Below are 16041 nucleotides of genomic sequence, written 5' to 3' on the forward strand. Positions count from 1 at the left end.
CCTGTGTGACTGCCTTTTTATTGCTTTCCTGTTCTGCCTTCTCATTAGCTCTAAGCCCAGCCGCATGGCTTCCTCGTCACTGCCTGTCTATACAGACCTCCTGGTCTCTATGGTTGGTACTGGGATTAAAGATTCGGGTCATCACGCTTGGCTGTGTTCTTGACCACACAGAGACTCTGCCTGCCATGTGATCAGATTAAGGGTGTGTGCTACCACTGCCGGACTTCTGCTTAATGGTTCGCTTTTACCTCTGATCTCCAGGCAACTTTATTTATTAACATACAATAAAATCACATTTCAACACAAATAAAATATCACCATAATGACCGAAGGTAACTCGAGGAAGAAAGGGTCTGTTTTGCTTACATTTCCATATCCCAGTCCATCACTGAAGAAAGTGAGGGAAGGAACTCAAGGCAGGAACCTGGAAGTAAGGACTGAAGCAGAGGCCATGGAGGAACACTGCTTACTAGCTTGCTCATGTCTTACTAGCCTACTTTTTTATGGGCTGTATATAAGAAATTTTCCTACATGTAAGAACTCTTCCACATCAATCATTAAGCAAGAAAATACTCTATATAGGCTTGTCTATAGGCTGCTAGTCTTATGGAAGCATTGTCTCAACTGAGTCTCCCTTCTGAAATGACTATCTTATGTCAAGTTGACATAAAAGTAACCAACACAGTATCTTTTGTGGCAGCTATCAATCTTGTCAACAACTGGTCTGCTAACATCAATTCTCTTTTCAATCATCTACAATCCTGCCACTCAATTTGTTAATACTACCACAGTTATATACAAAGAGTTCAACGAGACCCAATAGCTTTTAAGGTTTCTGGTTTTTGTAAAAATTACTTTGCTGCTCAGAAACCCATTTTGCTTCCTTTTTAATTGAGGGTTTTTTATTTTTTTCACATATAAGCTTGATGGTGGCTTACTGTCATCTTGCTATTGCAGTGACCAGGAATATTTGATTCTTTCTACGTCTAACAGGCTAAGCTAGTTGATGTTTATCCATTCAGGTTTGTGTGCAGCTAGTATGCTTGGCTAATGTGGCAGTCTCTAAAAAGAAAATGAGTAATTTACCATAGTCACATTTAAGGTGGTAATCACGCATTTTTTCAAATTAATGCTTAAAATTCAATAGTGTTGTAAGACTTATGAAAAAGGAAAAACCAAAGTAGTCTCTGAAGGCTCTGCTAAGAATAAGTCAACCTTAAAGAAAGCCCTGAGTTAAAATGGAGACATCTGAAAGAATGGTCGGTGTTTGGAACTCACTCTGTGAAAAGGGCGATGCTGATAACCTGAGTGCAGGGGATAAGTGTACAGGTTTTCAGCAGATTTTTCTCTTGTATGTAGGAAAAATTCTTTTACACATGCTCAAAGCAATATATTTCCCTCTGTATCTTAAAGGCTTTGTGTCTCCACCTACAGTGTGTATGTTGGGATGTTTCACTATGCAACCCAGGCCAGCTTCAAATCTGTGATTCTCTTGCCTCCACCTCTCAAAATGCTATTACAATCGTATGCTACTGCATCTGGGTACATTTTTTGTCATTGACAATTTCATGTGTTTATATACTAAAATCTGGTCATTTTAACCCATTACCCCTTTTCATGCCCATTCTTATGGTGATGCAATATTCTAAGTGTCTCTTACATTCTAAGAGACTGGAACTTTTGCTGGACCTCACAGCCAAAGTTAGTAACATATCTTGAAATCATGTAAGACCTAAGACTTCTAGCCTATTGTGTACTCAGCCTGTTTGTTTAATTTGCCTTTAAGAGAACAACTGAACAATCAACCTTACTTGTCTTGGATTTCCCATGCAGTCAACTTTTATAACCTAAGCTATTGCATAGCTCCAATCTTATGTACTGCCCCATGCCCTTGACCCAGATAATGCAGGTATATCTTTGCTGAAAGCCGCAGATACAGAAGTTCAAAGCAACTTCCTAAAACTTACCATAAAGGTTGAAAGCAACTATTTATGGTTACTGATTGATAAACAATGATGCGTTAACTGGTTTGTAGGGACCAGATGGAGCCAGCAACTTAATGCATTGTAAAACTCTGTTAAAGATTTCTGTAAAGTATCTCATTCCTTCTTCATGTGATGTTTTCTATGCTGTTCAATAAATACAGAGCAAAGACCCTTACTAGGGACAGTAACACCACTCACAGACAGATACCACATTCATACACACAGCTCATACAACAGACAGACACACACTGGGACAGATACACACAGACATAGGGACAAAGAGATTCAAAACAGTCACAAGACAGCCCTCAGGCAGGCACAGATTCAGACTCATAACAGACAGAGGGAATAAGAAGTAGAGGATTCAAGTCTGGACTCACTCTTAGTTAAATGACTACAAGGGGAAGTGCTTTTTATTTATTTCTTTCCTTAATGAAACACTGATGCATTATTGGTAACTCAAATTTAATCACCAGTGTATTTTAGTTTGCACACCTTCCCCGCCACTGAAAACCTTCATCCTCCTAACAAGTCCCTTTCTGCTCTGATCCATACCCAACCTGAAGTTTAGTTATGGTTGCTAGAATGAGCATTAGTTGGAGGTTATTTATTGGAACACATAAATTTCTCAATGGCTACACTATTGAAAAAAATAACTCCTCTTCCAGGATGCAATGTTTTTTAAACATGCATACTTGCTTGCATGTGTGTGTGTGTCTGTATAAGTGTGTGTTTGGAATAGAGTGTGGGGCCTTATGCATGCTAGGTAAGTGTTCTAACACTGAGCAAATTACCTTTCACTCTCAGTGGCACTTTAATTTGCAGGTTTTTATCTGTCCCTCCCCCATCAATATCAAAATCCTTACTTTTTTTTTTAAGTAGGTTCTAAACTTTCAAAATAATAGGCTTTCCATAAGCATGTGAACCTACATCACTGTACTGAGCACTTGACCTGTTCAATCTTTGTGTAGGTCTGTGATGGTCACACTTTGTTTCCTTAAAATGTTAATGGGGTTTGTGATATCCTGTATGCTTTTTCTTGAACTCCTGTTATGTTAGATAATGAATCTCATACTAATCTATTTTCTATTTTTCTCTCTTACTTGTGTCTTCTGTTCTATAACCATACACATGGCTCCTCAACTGTTTCACTTTCAAAGCTTTTGTGGAATTTCTTTCTTTTTCTTCTTCTTTTGAGATTGAGTTTCTCTGAGTAGCCCCGGCTGTCCTGGAACTCACTCTGTAGCCCAGGCTGACCTCAAACTCAGAGACCTGCCTGCCTCTGCCTCCTGAGTGCTGGGATTAAAGGGCCACCACTGCCCAGCTGGAATGTATTTCTTCTGAACCTCTCTCCCAAACTTCCTCTAGACAGTTATCTATTTGAAAGTGATCAACTATCATTTCTTTGAAATGTTTTTGTTTCCTGCATGTCTTCTTCTAAGTCACCCACACACACCCTTTTCTATTGTCAAGTCTCCCAATTCCCACACTGGAAACTTCCCAAAAACAGCTAATAATCCCTGCTTCTTTATATTTAACAAGTTAGCACTAAAAAAGTCAGCAAGAAAGCCCTGTGTGTAGTTGGGCCTGCCAACTGGCACTTCAGCATCAGGGCCAGATGCCTCCCCACCCCCATGGTTCCCAAATACAACTATATCTTAAATAACTTTTCTGGTGTGGAGAAGTCACAGAGTGGAGTGGGCCTTGCTGAACTATCACCATCTCTGCTCTAGCATTTCACCCAATGCTCCTCTGTGCCTACAATCCCTAAGGTTCAACCACACAATTTAGTTCCTGTATCTGGTGAAATAAAAAGAAAGGGATTCTTACTCCTTGTTTAAATATTTTCAAGGAATCTATGGCCCTTATTTCACTGTGTGTAGATAGTATTCTGTGGTTAGTAGTCTGTCTAATTTCTCAGCCCTTTTGGATTTGCAGTAAAATAGAGTGATTTCTGTCAGTATATCCAGGCAGTCGTCAGGTTAATCTTCCCAAGTTATTTACATTTCCCTTCTAAATTTTAGCTCAAAGGTTGGTTAGAGACATCTCTCGCTTTCATTAAAGACAGAAATATTTCAAATTGTTGTTGGGTTGATCGTCAAGTGCCTTTCAAGATTACCTACCTTAAAGTGAAAACTCTGTTATTCCTTATATAAATTCTTTTTACTTACTAGATATGAAGCATTATAACGTTTTAAAGTAAATTTACATAAACCTTAGTTTCTCAACTTCCAAATGACTTACAAAAACTTCATAGAAATGTTTCTACTCCACCTTCCAGGCACAGAAAAACACAGTAAAATATTTAAAATTACAGTGACAAAAATTAGCTTTCTAATGAAAACTTTATTATTTACAGCTACAATAATTTGATAAATTATAATAACAGATGGTTGGAAGAGAGTCATGGAAGTTGAAGCTGGAAGAATAAACTGAAGCCAGATTATGAGAGGCAACTCAATAGTATAAAAATCCTACTACTAATCATTTACATGTATGAAAAACTGTTCAGAAATGTACTATATGTAGTATCTCAACCATTTGTAATCTTTTGAAGACAAACTTTATTATCTGCACTTTTCCAGGGAAAACATGTAACTTAAATACTGAGAACATTCTTAATGGTCATAGAACTAATAAGAGCTGACATCTGAACTTGTGCTTTCAATCCTAGTCTCTAAGCAACTAAACAAACATTTAAAATGAATACTGAAGAATAGATGGAGACAAAGGCAGTAGAGACCATAGGTTAATTAGGAGACGATCCTTTACATCTGAGCATTTTGAAAAAGTGGCTTCTTGCCTACTTACAGAGAACTAATATGACTTACTTTAGTATAAAGTACAAAGGCAAAGGATCTGCGCTACTTTTGGGAAAAGAATTTAAGAGTCAGCAGTCAACACACTGTGGTTTTTCAACTGTACCATGAGGGCTTCAGCTGACTGGTATACTTAAATAGATAACTAATTATTGTTAAATTTTTATACAATGAAAACCAACAAAGTTTGTAAACCATTCTATATGAGTGATTTTACTATGCAATCTGAGAAGCAGGTAAAATAAAAGAAAAATGAATATGCTCAAGAGATCTATAGATATGCTCTTGTTTGTTCAGCAGAACCACATTGTATGAACTTACTACTGAAGGCACTTCAAATTTCAGTTTCAAGACACAGAAATCAAGTTGGGAGCTTCCTTTTCTCTAGCATTCATAGTGCCAAATGGTGCTATGCAGGCAGCTGGGGGAGAAAACGCATCAATAGTCACACCTAGCTGTGGACTCTGAGTGCTCATAGCTTATAGGTAAACTGTCAGGCAAGATGGACCACTGGTGCAACCAGTGGTTGGGAGTAACCAAGCAGTTCAGACTGGACCTAAGAGCTATTCCATAGGAAAGAACTCATGCCAGTACTGTAAATCCAGTCAAATGGCTATACTTGGGAGGTTACAGGCCCTTGGAGGAAGGTACTACTGCTGTTAGGCTAAACATACATGTTGTGTTCATCAAGCTACCTTCTATATATTCATAGTTATTCCCATCGAACAGTGCTGTTCTAGCCTAGGTCGAAGAAGTCTTCTTTTGAAGTGGAAGACTGATAGTACAGAAACTTGTACACTGGCTAAAGTACTGAGAGTGACTGTTGAGGGCTCCGCCCTAAACAGGCCAACTCTATCCCTAAGGCTCGGAACATCACAGAAGAAGGGACAGAAAGAAGGGAAGATCTGGAGGAGGGGTGGAGTGCTATGGAAAGCTGTCCTCCAGACATGACGTGGCTATTGCAACTCATGAACTCACAGCAGCTATGGTCACTCACACAAGACGGGGCCCATCTATTGTCTGTCATGGGCAGGGGAGGGTTCATGATATCCACAGCTGGGAAGCTAGTGGTAGTTAATGTTGCCTGGGAGACGGGGGTATTTCCCAAATCTGTGCTCCTCATGCAGGCAACGCTAATCAAACACAGTGGGTCATATATATTTAAAAGGACATCTGTACTTTTAGATAAATTCAAGATAGGGAAAGTTTAATAATTTCACTTTAAAATATAATTTACATGAGATTTGTTTAAAAAAAACTAGTTAACTAAACAGAACATATCTAGAGACATTAAGTTGCTGTTACCATGTGAATGTGGAATATTTGCCTATGGAACATCTTAGAAAATGTTACATTTAATATAGTTACATTTTCTATATAACCAAACTTTAAGGCTATGATACTAACCATATTTAAAAGTACCAATATAATAAATAAGCTATGATAATATAAACACATTGCTAACTTTAAAAATACTTTGCATTTTGGGGTATTACATATATTAAATATTTTCACCAAAGATCTCAAAAACAAGGTTGCCGCTGCTTATATTTGGTAAGTAACTCAGTTTAAGACATGTTTTAGAAGGACATCTGTACTTTTAGATAACATTATCCTTCAAAGTGTAGTTCACTGTAACGCTCATATTTAATTAACGAGAATTCCCTTCTATTCTGACCACATATGAATAGTCTTAAGTATCCAGTGGAAGCAGTTTAACAATTTTAAAGGTAACCTAGAAAACAATGCTGCATGCAATTTAGTAAGAGTTTAACTGTTTTTTTTCTTCTCATTTTATACACATAAAATAACTGAAGAAAGACATAAAGTAATTTTAAAGTGCCCTTTCCATGTCAGAGAAGAAATGAAACCTAGTTGATTGGAAATACAATAGCCCCTCTTTCCACATTTCTAAAAGGTTGTTTGAGTCTAGCTCAAGACACATGTAAGGAAGACAAAGAATGAAACTAACCCAATTTGAGAATTCTGTTCTAAATATGTACTTAATATAAATGAAAATCTCTACTTCTCTATTCTAATGAGCTATTACATATTCACGTCAATAAAGAGCAATGAAAAAAATGAAATGTTTCGGTGGGGAAGGGTAGGTCAGTTACTGCTCAAATTTGTAATGACCTTCAGGAGTGACTAAGTTCCCAATGAACTTATAAAAACCAAGACTCAAATGAACTATAAAATTATGCATAAATTTTATATGAAAAAATTAATATCACCTTTAAATTCAAATACACTCTGGAGGTTTATGCCAGTGATACAGTTAACTGCTACAACACAAATTCAACAAGCTTTTGTTTGAACAAAGTCTCAGGTGCAGAGATCTCAAATACTATTAAGTACCACTTAAAGAAAATATTAATAGGGCAGATAACATAATGGATTTGGGGTATGGGATAGAAACTTCAAGAGTTCAGTTAATTAGAATCAGATGTGGTGGCTCAGGTCTGTGATTACAGCACTCAGGTGGAGCGTAAACGGAGTGCAAGGGCAGCCTGGGCTAAACAGTGAGATTCTGTCACAAAGCAAAGCAAAATAAAACAAAACAGTACAGTACAGTGCAATTATTTATACAGTGTTTTTCCCCCACAGAACTTACTTCAGGCCTGTCTTTTTTCCAAGCAAATAACTCAAATGTTTGTATCTATAAAATGCTCCTCTTTCTCATAAGTGTTTCCCTTGAAATACTAGTATGACTTTTCAGGACATTTATTCACTTTTGTTCATTTATTTATTTTTAAATTTCTATTTTGCAGTGCTGAGGACTCCCAAGGCCTTGTGCATGCACGCAAGTGTTCTACCACTGGACTACCACTGACCTGCAGGCCCTGACATTAACTTTACTTATTTATTACTATCTTAGGCCTCTTAAATGTCAGTTTATAACAAATGTCTCACAAATTTAGTGGGCATATGAAAAATAGTTAGTTATGGTAATGAGCATGAATTCTCAACTCTAAGATGGGCCTGAAATGGACTAGTCTTGATCTAAGGAGTTCTGGCTGTCCTAGCCAAACTTAAGGCTTTGGTTCTCCTTTCCCAGTTCTGAAGTTCAGAATGGTTTCTTCCTCTACATCACACATTTCATCAGTTGTAGATAATCTGATTTGGTTTCCTTTCTATGGGGAAAGACCTGCTGGGGGTTGAATGCAGGGCCTCACACATGCTAAGTCATACTTCATCATTGAGCTATACTAATGTAACTATTTACCAGTATGCCCATAATTAATGAAAGTATTTCTGAATGAAATAGAATAATTTTAAATGTGCCTAAATATTCTCCAGTAGAAAATAACTGAAAATGTTCAAACTAATGACCTTATAGGTAGTCATGTTTACTATTATAATGGTCCCAAATTATCCAGCCAGAAAACAATAAAAAAAAAACTGGACAAAATACACACACACACACACACAAAAACTACGGTCATCCAATAAATAGCAAGCAGAAGAATGATGATTTCAAGGCCAACTGGGGCTACAAAGTGAGAACTTGTCACAAACAGAAAACTGAAGAGTTTTCTAGCAAAAGTCACTTTCCAGACTACTATATACAGTGGGAGAACCCAAGTAGAACACAGAAGTCTCGCTAAGTTAAAGAAAAAGATTAATGTTCATGGAAACAAATGTGTGGAGCAGAGCAGTAGAAAGGCTGGAGCAGACTGAAGAAGAGCTCTAGAATCTCCGTCCCCTTACAATACTGGGTAGGAAGCCATTTGTACGAAACACCACACCGAGTCAGACACAGGCTAAACCAGTAACGTTTGGGATTCCCGGAGGAGGGCTCTAGTTCTGACAAGCTAGAGGGGAGAGACCGTGGAAGACAGTCTAAAGTAAAGGCTCACTAAATCCTCATAAAGCACACAAACAAGCCTCAAACTGTTCAGAAGTTTTCCAAGTAACCTGTCACCCATAACAAACTTCACCATTCTTTAAAGGAAAACCACAAAACTCTTCCAGAGGAAAACACGAAGATCAGATACTCAACTATGTAGGATGATGCCAGTATCCAAACTAAAATAACTTAGGCATGTGATACGACCCAGTAATTCTATACATGGGTATTTATTTACTCAAGAAATATAGGACAAATGGAGAGTGGGATGAGATTATAATTTAAAAAAGCAAAATTCACATTTTTAAATCTTTATACACTTCTCACTATTTTTGAAATAAAACATTGATTGCTACTATAAAATTTTATAGAGTGCTATGGAATATATCTGGAGGACTAGTGATTCCCTGAGTATAAAGGAGGACAAGAGAGCTGGGAAGAAACTTTATAGGATACAGCAGATGGTGGCTCTGAGTTCAAAAGCCGGGCCAGATGGCTCGCTTACATAAAATGATGGTGGGGAAGCATACCACCAGGGCAAAGAACAGAGAAACACAGAAATTGTGACTTCCACCATAGTCTACATATGAGAAATGTAGGCTCCAAATTCCATGCCAGAGACCTTGGACTTTATTTTGTGGCAACTAGAGAGCAATAAAAGTTTTTAAGAATCACATATTTAGGTCTTCTCTTTGGAAAAAATAACATAAAGGGTAGATTTCACTATGCAGGAGAGACTAGAAGAAAAACTAGTGATCAGATGATTCTAGAAGCACTGGAGAAATGTAGTTAGTCAATGAAACTTGATTACTGAACAAATACAGGAAGTAAAGAGAAACAAAGAATCCGAAGTTTTCCACTTCAGAGGACTACAAAAAGGATTACTTGCAGTCAAGTTGGGTAAAGCAATTTCAGGTTTGGCAGGAGGCAATAAGTATAGTTTAAACAACATGAATTTAAGGCTGCTACTGAACCACTTAAATAGATTTAATCGTAGAAAGGTAAACTTGGCACTCAAGAAATGATCAGATACAGACCTCATCTACTTACATACAGCATAGTTAAAGGCAAGAAAATACACACACACACACCCCACCTCTTAAAAACACTAAAGCACTATTCAAGTATTATAATTGAGAGTGCTGATTTAAACCCATTGACAAAGTCATGGAATAGATGGCATCAGTACCACTTACTTATCAAATAAGTAAAATGGATCTTTAAAAAAAAAAATACGCATGGCCGGGTGGTGGTGGCACATGCCTTTAATCCCAGCACTCGGGAGGCAGAGGCAGGCAGATCTCTGTGAGTTCGAGGCCAGTCTGGTCTACAGAGCGAGATCCAGGAAAGGCTCCAAAAACTACATAGAGAAATCCTGTTTTGAAAAACCAAGAAAAAAGAAAAAAAATACACACACACACACACACACACACACACCATAGCAACATAACTAATCCTAAAACCTAAGAAAAACCATGAGAAAATTTATATAGGGAAAGGGCAAATAAATTATATGTTTAAATCATTTAGAGGTAAATTATAAAAGATAATAATAATCCAGGGAAAAAGTTACAAGTTCCAAACTAAAGAAGTCTTGTTGGGAATTAGGAGGCAATGGAAGAGATACGGGAAATATGCACTGGTAGGCTAAAATGGACTTTATATACTGGCTCAGGTGTGAATGATAGGGGAGAGTGAGTTCAAGTACATGGTGGTTCTCTGCACAGAAGGGAACTGGCTCTACATTTTTCTAGGATTAAATTACTTAAAAAAGGCTGGGCGGTGGTGGCGCACGCCTTTAATCCCAGCACTTGGGAGGCAGAGGCAGGCGGATCTCTGTGAGTTGGAGGCCAGCCTGGTCTCCAAAGTGAGTTTCAGGAAAGGTGCAAAGCTACACAGAGAAACCCTGTCTTGAAAAACCAAAAAAAAAAAAAAAAAAAATACTTAAAAAAATCACGATGTAGTATTTCATTTTTATAGTTAACTACATAAAAACATCCCTTCTTACTAATTACAAATCCTTTGTTAAAACCTAAAACTTCATTATTTTCTCACTTACCCCAAAATGTCATTCCCCTAAGTGCATGCTGTGTTCCTCTCAAACTCGTTAAGATCCTTTTTTTATGTGTTATCGTCTCAATGAAGATCCTAAGGATTCAATTTCAAGCTGTAGTCCACTCTTCATTCCCTAACCCTGATGTATTTGTCTGCATAACATACAACGTGTTATAATTATGCAAGCTATCTAAGTAAAGCTGTTTTTTTGTCCCGCACCCCATCCCATGCTACATCTCTAGCAGCTAGTAGCTTTCACAGTTCCTGGAGACTTAAAAAAAAAAAAAAAAAAGGCAGAAACTACAAGAGAACACTTATTCCTATGGCCTTTAATCTGGTGGTAACAACAACAACAATGTGCGGGGATCTACGAACTGGGTAGATATTTTAATAATTCTATCAGGCTTTGGATTCAGATGGCACCTTTGGGATGTGGCTATAACAAGAGGAGTTTCAGAATTTAGGATTATGTAATATTCTAACTCATCCTATTAATAAATGCTAGTACAATTACAATGTAAATGCTAATGGATGCATGAGATATGCAAAGCTCAAAAGCTAAAAATCACACATGTAAATCTACAGAACTGACACAGGCTAAAATCAAACTAGATATAGATGTTTTGAAACTCTCAAAGAGAAACATTTTTAAGACCGCTATCACCTATTTCCCAAATAATAAGGTACCTACTAGAAAGAAGGAAGAAAAATTAGTTAAAATTTTCTCTCTAAAATTCTAACACAGCTGGGCAGTGGTGGCACACACCTTTAATCTCATCATTAGGGAGGCAGAGGCAGGTAGATCTCTGAGTTTGATACCAGCCTGGTCTACAGAGTGAGTTCTAGGACAGTCAGAGCTACACACAGAAACCCTGTCTCAAAAAACCAAAACAAAAACCCAACCAAACAATAAAACGAAAACAAAACACCAACAACAAAAACTAACGTCAATGTCTCATTACCAGTAATAAAGAAGTACAGTCATGTGCCACCAAAATGTTCAATCAAAGATGGATTTCATATATAGTGGTAGTCCCATAAAATTAGAACAGGGTGGAAAAATCCCACTGCTTAGTAATGCTGTAACCACTGTAAACAGGAAGCACAACACATTCACTCACCATGTGTCTGTAATGGTGCTGATGCTAACACAAACAAGCCTGCTGAGTTGCCAGATGTACAGAAGTGTATTCAGAGTTCCTTCCTGGTGTTGGCTACCTAAAGATGTCAAAACTGGGCTTATAAAAAATGTAAAGGCAAGAGGGTACCTTTCCTGTTTTTAGATATGTTAGATACACAAATATCATTGTACAATGGTACAAATATCACTGCTTATAGTTTCAGCATAGTAACATGCTGTCCAAGGTCGTAACTGAGGCTGTAACAGCTGTAGATCCATACACTACAACACCTATATTTCTGGAAGTATATTCTATTCTGTAACACTGAGACAAATGAAGTGCCCTCAGGATGCATTTCTCAGACATGTCCTTGTCTCACAGTGATACACGACTATAAATATATCCTAGGAAACTATAGTGTGTACATAACTAATTCTGGCCTCTTTTGTCTTCTCCGTGTGATGTGAGTTAGTGGACATTTCTGGCCCACAATGTAGGCTTCTTCTACCAAAAACAGCTGGAGTTTTGGACATAAACTGTGGAAATTAACAACAACTAATCTCAATTTCTTCTCTTTCCAACCAGTACTACTCACTGACAGCAAACTGGTAAGAAGTTTCACATATCTGATGAAAAGTGTCAGGAAGAAAGAGGTAAGGGAGAATAAGGTGAGAGCTTTAACAGTGATTGTTTTGGAAAAATTTTTTCCAGTGGAGAACTGCGTACCTATGTGTTTAATATCAGTTAATTAAACATCCCAAATTTTAGTACCGTTAGTAAATTTTTGCAGAGCTGGTTATCAATTCTTGCACATGCTAGACAAGCAGACTAAACCATATTTCTAGCTCCAGTGAATGTTGAACTCAATAAAGCTGGTTAAAGAAAAAAAGAGGTTAAATTGGGCATGGTGTCATATGTCTGTATTCTTAGCTACTTCAGCGGCTGAGGTGGGAGGATTATCTGAGCCTATTAATTCAAGGGCAAGCCTGGGCAACACAATAAAGCCTTACCTCAAAAACAAACAAACAAACGTTACTAGTGGTGGAAAGATGATCACAGGAGGAGAGCTCTGCTATTAAGAGTACAGGAGTGTGGTGGTGACCGCCTTTAATCCCAGCACTCAGGAGGCAGAGGCAAGCAGATTTCTATGAGTTCTAGACCAGCCTGGTCTACAGAGTGAGTTCTAGGCCAGCCAGGGCTCTGTTACACAGAGAAATCCTGTCTTGAAAAAACAAACAAACAAACAAACAAACAGAGCGCTAGCTGGTTCTACATCGTGAGTTCTAGACAGCCAGAGCTACATAGAGACCCTGCCTCCAAACAAACACATAAACACACAACTACAAAAGAACCTGAGAGTATATGAGAACTAATTTGTTGAAATTATTTTCATTATGAAGAAATAAGCAATTTCAAAATCTCCTAAACTCATATTTAAATATAGTTAAGTAAACAAATTTCAAAGCTAAACATAATTATTTCTAATTTATCCACGTCAAAGTTTCCATCAAAAATTTCACTGTGAATCTTACAATGTGAAAAAACGTTAAAGCCTTCAGTCAGTCTACATATTGGTAGAGATAAAGAGATATTTCAATATAGGGTGGAACTTATAAAGATACAAAAGACAAACAGAACATCAAAGAATGACATTTGAAATGAAAGAAGTTATTTAATAAGACTGCCATCATTGTTGAAGACTGCCTCCCTGCATCTACAAGAATGCTAGAAACATTAGGTGGAGGTATCTGAGCTGCGTGCCTAGCTGGAGTGTAATGGCAATCTTGTGGAGTCTGAGGTTAAGATGCTGTCATGTAATACAGGAAAGCTGAGATGCTCTAGAAATAAAGTCGATGTGATGAACTCCTAAGATGTAGAAAGAAGAAACAAGAGGCAGGGCTACTTCTATAATTGAAGAGGACACAATTATCTGCCAGCCTTTGTTATGCTGCCTCTATCTTCAGGGGCTATTGCAAACCTTTCCCATTCTTCCCTTTTTTCTATTTCTTATTCCCCAAGTCTTAAGAAGTAGGAGATTGCTAGATGAGGCAAACAGGGTTGAAGTATGTAGTATCAGAGACTAAGGAGTACGGACTGTGGAACTGTAACACCATGTCTGAATCCTGACTCTTGTCTGTGACTGCATCAGCTTATGTTAACGGGTAGCTTTTCTGTGCAGCAGTTTGGGCAACAAGTATCTTAAATTATATAGGCGTTTACAATAATACCCATGGCAACATCACCAAAACCACTTTTTTCACTCTCCTCTGACCATTACATGATCACAGCTTTTCAGGTTTTAAAATCATGAACTCTAGCCAGGCGGTGGTGGCGTGCGCCCTTAATCCCAGTACTCAGGAGGCAGAGGCAGGTAGGTGGATCTTGAGTTCGAAGACAGCCTGGTCTAAAGGGTGAGTTCCAGGACTCTGGACTATTGCACAAAAAGTCCCTGTCTCAAAAAACAAACAAACAAAAAATCATGAACTCCTAAGCACCAACTCCCCAAAAAGTACTTTTGCTAGCATTCTTTTTTTGTTTTACAAATGATTTCTTCAGAAAACTTACTGAAATAAGTAACTCTAGAAAGTACTGGAGTACACAAATACAGCAGGCGGGATTTAGTCAACAGAACACTATTTGTACCAATAATTCATAGAATAGCTACTATAAGTCATATTCTTGCAAAGTAAAAAGATTATGTGGCCGGGCGGTGGTGGCGCACGCCTTTAATCCCAGCACTCAGGAGGCAGAGCCAGGCGGATCTCTGTGAGTTCGAGGCCAGCCTGGGCTACCAAGTGAGTTCCAGGAAAAGGCGCAAAGCTACACAGAGAAACCCTGTCTCGAAAAACCAAAAAAAAAAAAAAAAAAAAAAAAAAAAGGATTATGTGTATTTTATTTTCTATTTTTTACTTTCTTTTTTTTTTTTTTCTGGAGAGAAGAGCTCAGCCTATGTGCCTCTCTCTCAGGTCTTTTTTTTTTTTTTTTAAGATTTATTTATTATGTATACAGTGTTCTGTTTGCATGGATCCCTGCAGGCCAGAAGAGGGAGCCAGATCTCATTACAGATCGTTGGGAGCCACCATATGGGTGCTGGGAATTGAACTCAGGACCTCTGGAAGAACAGCCAGTGTTCTTAACCTCTGAGCCATCTCTCCAGCCCTATTTTTTTTTTTCTTTTTAACTTACTTTAAAAACACTTTTTGAGACACTCATACACGAGGACTATGTCTACATCACTCCTGTTACTCCCCACTTCCCCCTTCCAGCTCCTCTCATGTTCTACCCTCTACCAAATTCTTAATTATTGTTACATAGATAAATACACACATGGTATATATACAGCCTCTCATGTTTATTTAGCATTCCTTGTATGTACATGTGTCCGGGGCTGACCACTGGGACCGGACATCCTATGCTAGAGTTCGTCCTTGGAGGAAACTGATTTTCCCCTTCCCAGCAGTCACTGACCAGCTGTAGTTATTCATCTAGGGGCAGATCTTACAGAATTTCCCCCATCTACTTTGGCATGTCAACTGCTATTGTCATTACTGTTGAGAGTTCATGGGTGCATTTTCCCTGTCTGTCACGTCTAGGGAACACTATCTAGCAGCAGATATCCTGGTTGTCCATGATGGTTGTTTTCTGAGTTTTACACACACTTAATGTTAATCATTAAATTATTTTTTACATATAACAAGTGTGATTTCCCTATGTGAATATACTGATTATAAAAAGATGATATACCACTGAAGTGCTGTGCTGGCTAGACAGAAATTAGTCATTTGGGAAGAGGGACTCTGCTAAGAAAATGTTCCTCCCAGACTGGCCTGTAGGCAAGCCTGTGGGGCATGTTCATGGCTGATGATTGATGTGGGAGGGTGCAATCTATTGTGGGTGTGCAACCCGTAGGCAGGTGGTCCTGGATGGTATAAAAAACCGGGTGGCAAGCCATGAGGAGCAAGCCAGTAAGCAGCATTCATGTATGGGCTCCTGCCCTGACTTCCCTTCACGATGGACTGTTCCCGGGACATAAAATGGAAATAAGCCCTTTTCCCCCCAAGTTGCTTTTGATTATGGTGTTTTATCATAGCAATAGAAACCCTAAAGATCGTATTTCATTAATTCTATTATATAAAACTTTTCTTAAATTATTTAACGTACAATGAGAACTTGGAAAAGTTCAGTGAAGTTAAATAGGCAATAAGATAGGC

The 16041-nt window shown here is 38.1% G+C and overlaps 1 protein-coding gene across 7 annotated transcripts in view; it reads right to left on the reverse strand.

The window, feature by feature from the left end:
- Window positions 1-16041, reverse strand: part of Ric1 (RIC1 homolog, RAB6A GEF complex partner 1) — a 90458-nt gene that overhangs the window by 46335 nt on the left and 28082 nt on the right. Inside the window, exon 1 of one of the 7 annotated variants that reach the window (XM_052713731.1) lies at window positions 11831-11927. The exons of the other annotated variants lie outside the window; for them this stretch is intronic. The gene's annotated coding sequence lies outside the window, so the exon portion shown is untranslated. Of the gene's footprint in view, window positions 1-11830; window positions 11928-16041 lie in introns of those variants that run through there. 7 annotated transcript variants of the gene reach the window in all.

This window comes from Peromyscus californicus, unplaced genomic scaffold (assembly GCF_007827085.1).
Source record: "Peromyscus californicus insignis strain IS unplaced genomic scaffold, ASM782708v3 Scaffold_4__1_contigs__length_199733344, whole genome shotgun sequence".
In the NCBI taxonomy this organism is placed as follows: Eukaryota; Metazoa; Chordata; class Mammalia; order Rodentia; family Cricetidae; genus Peromyscus; species Peromyscus californicus.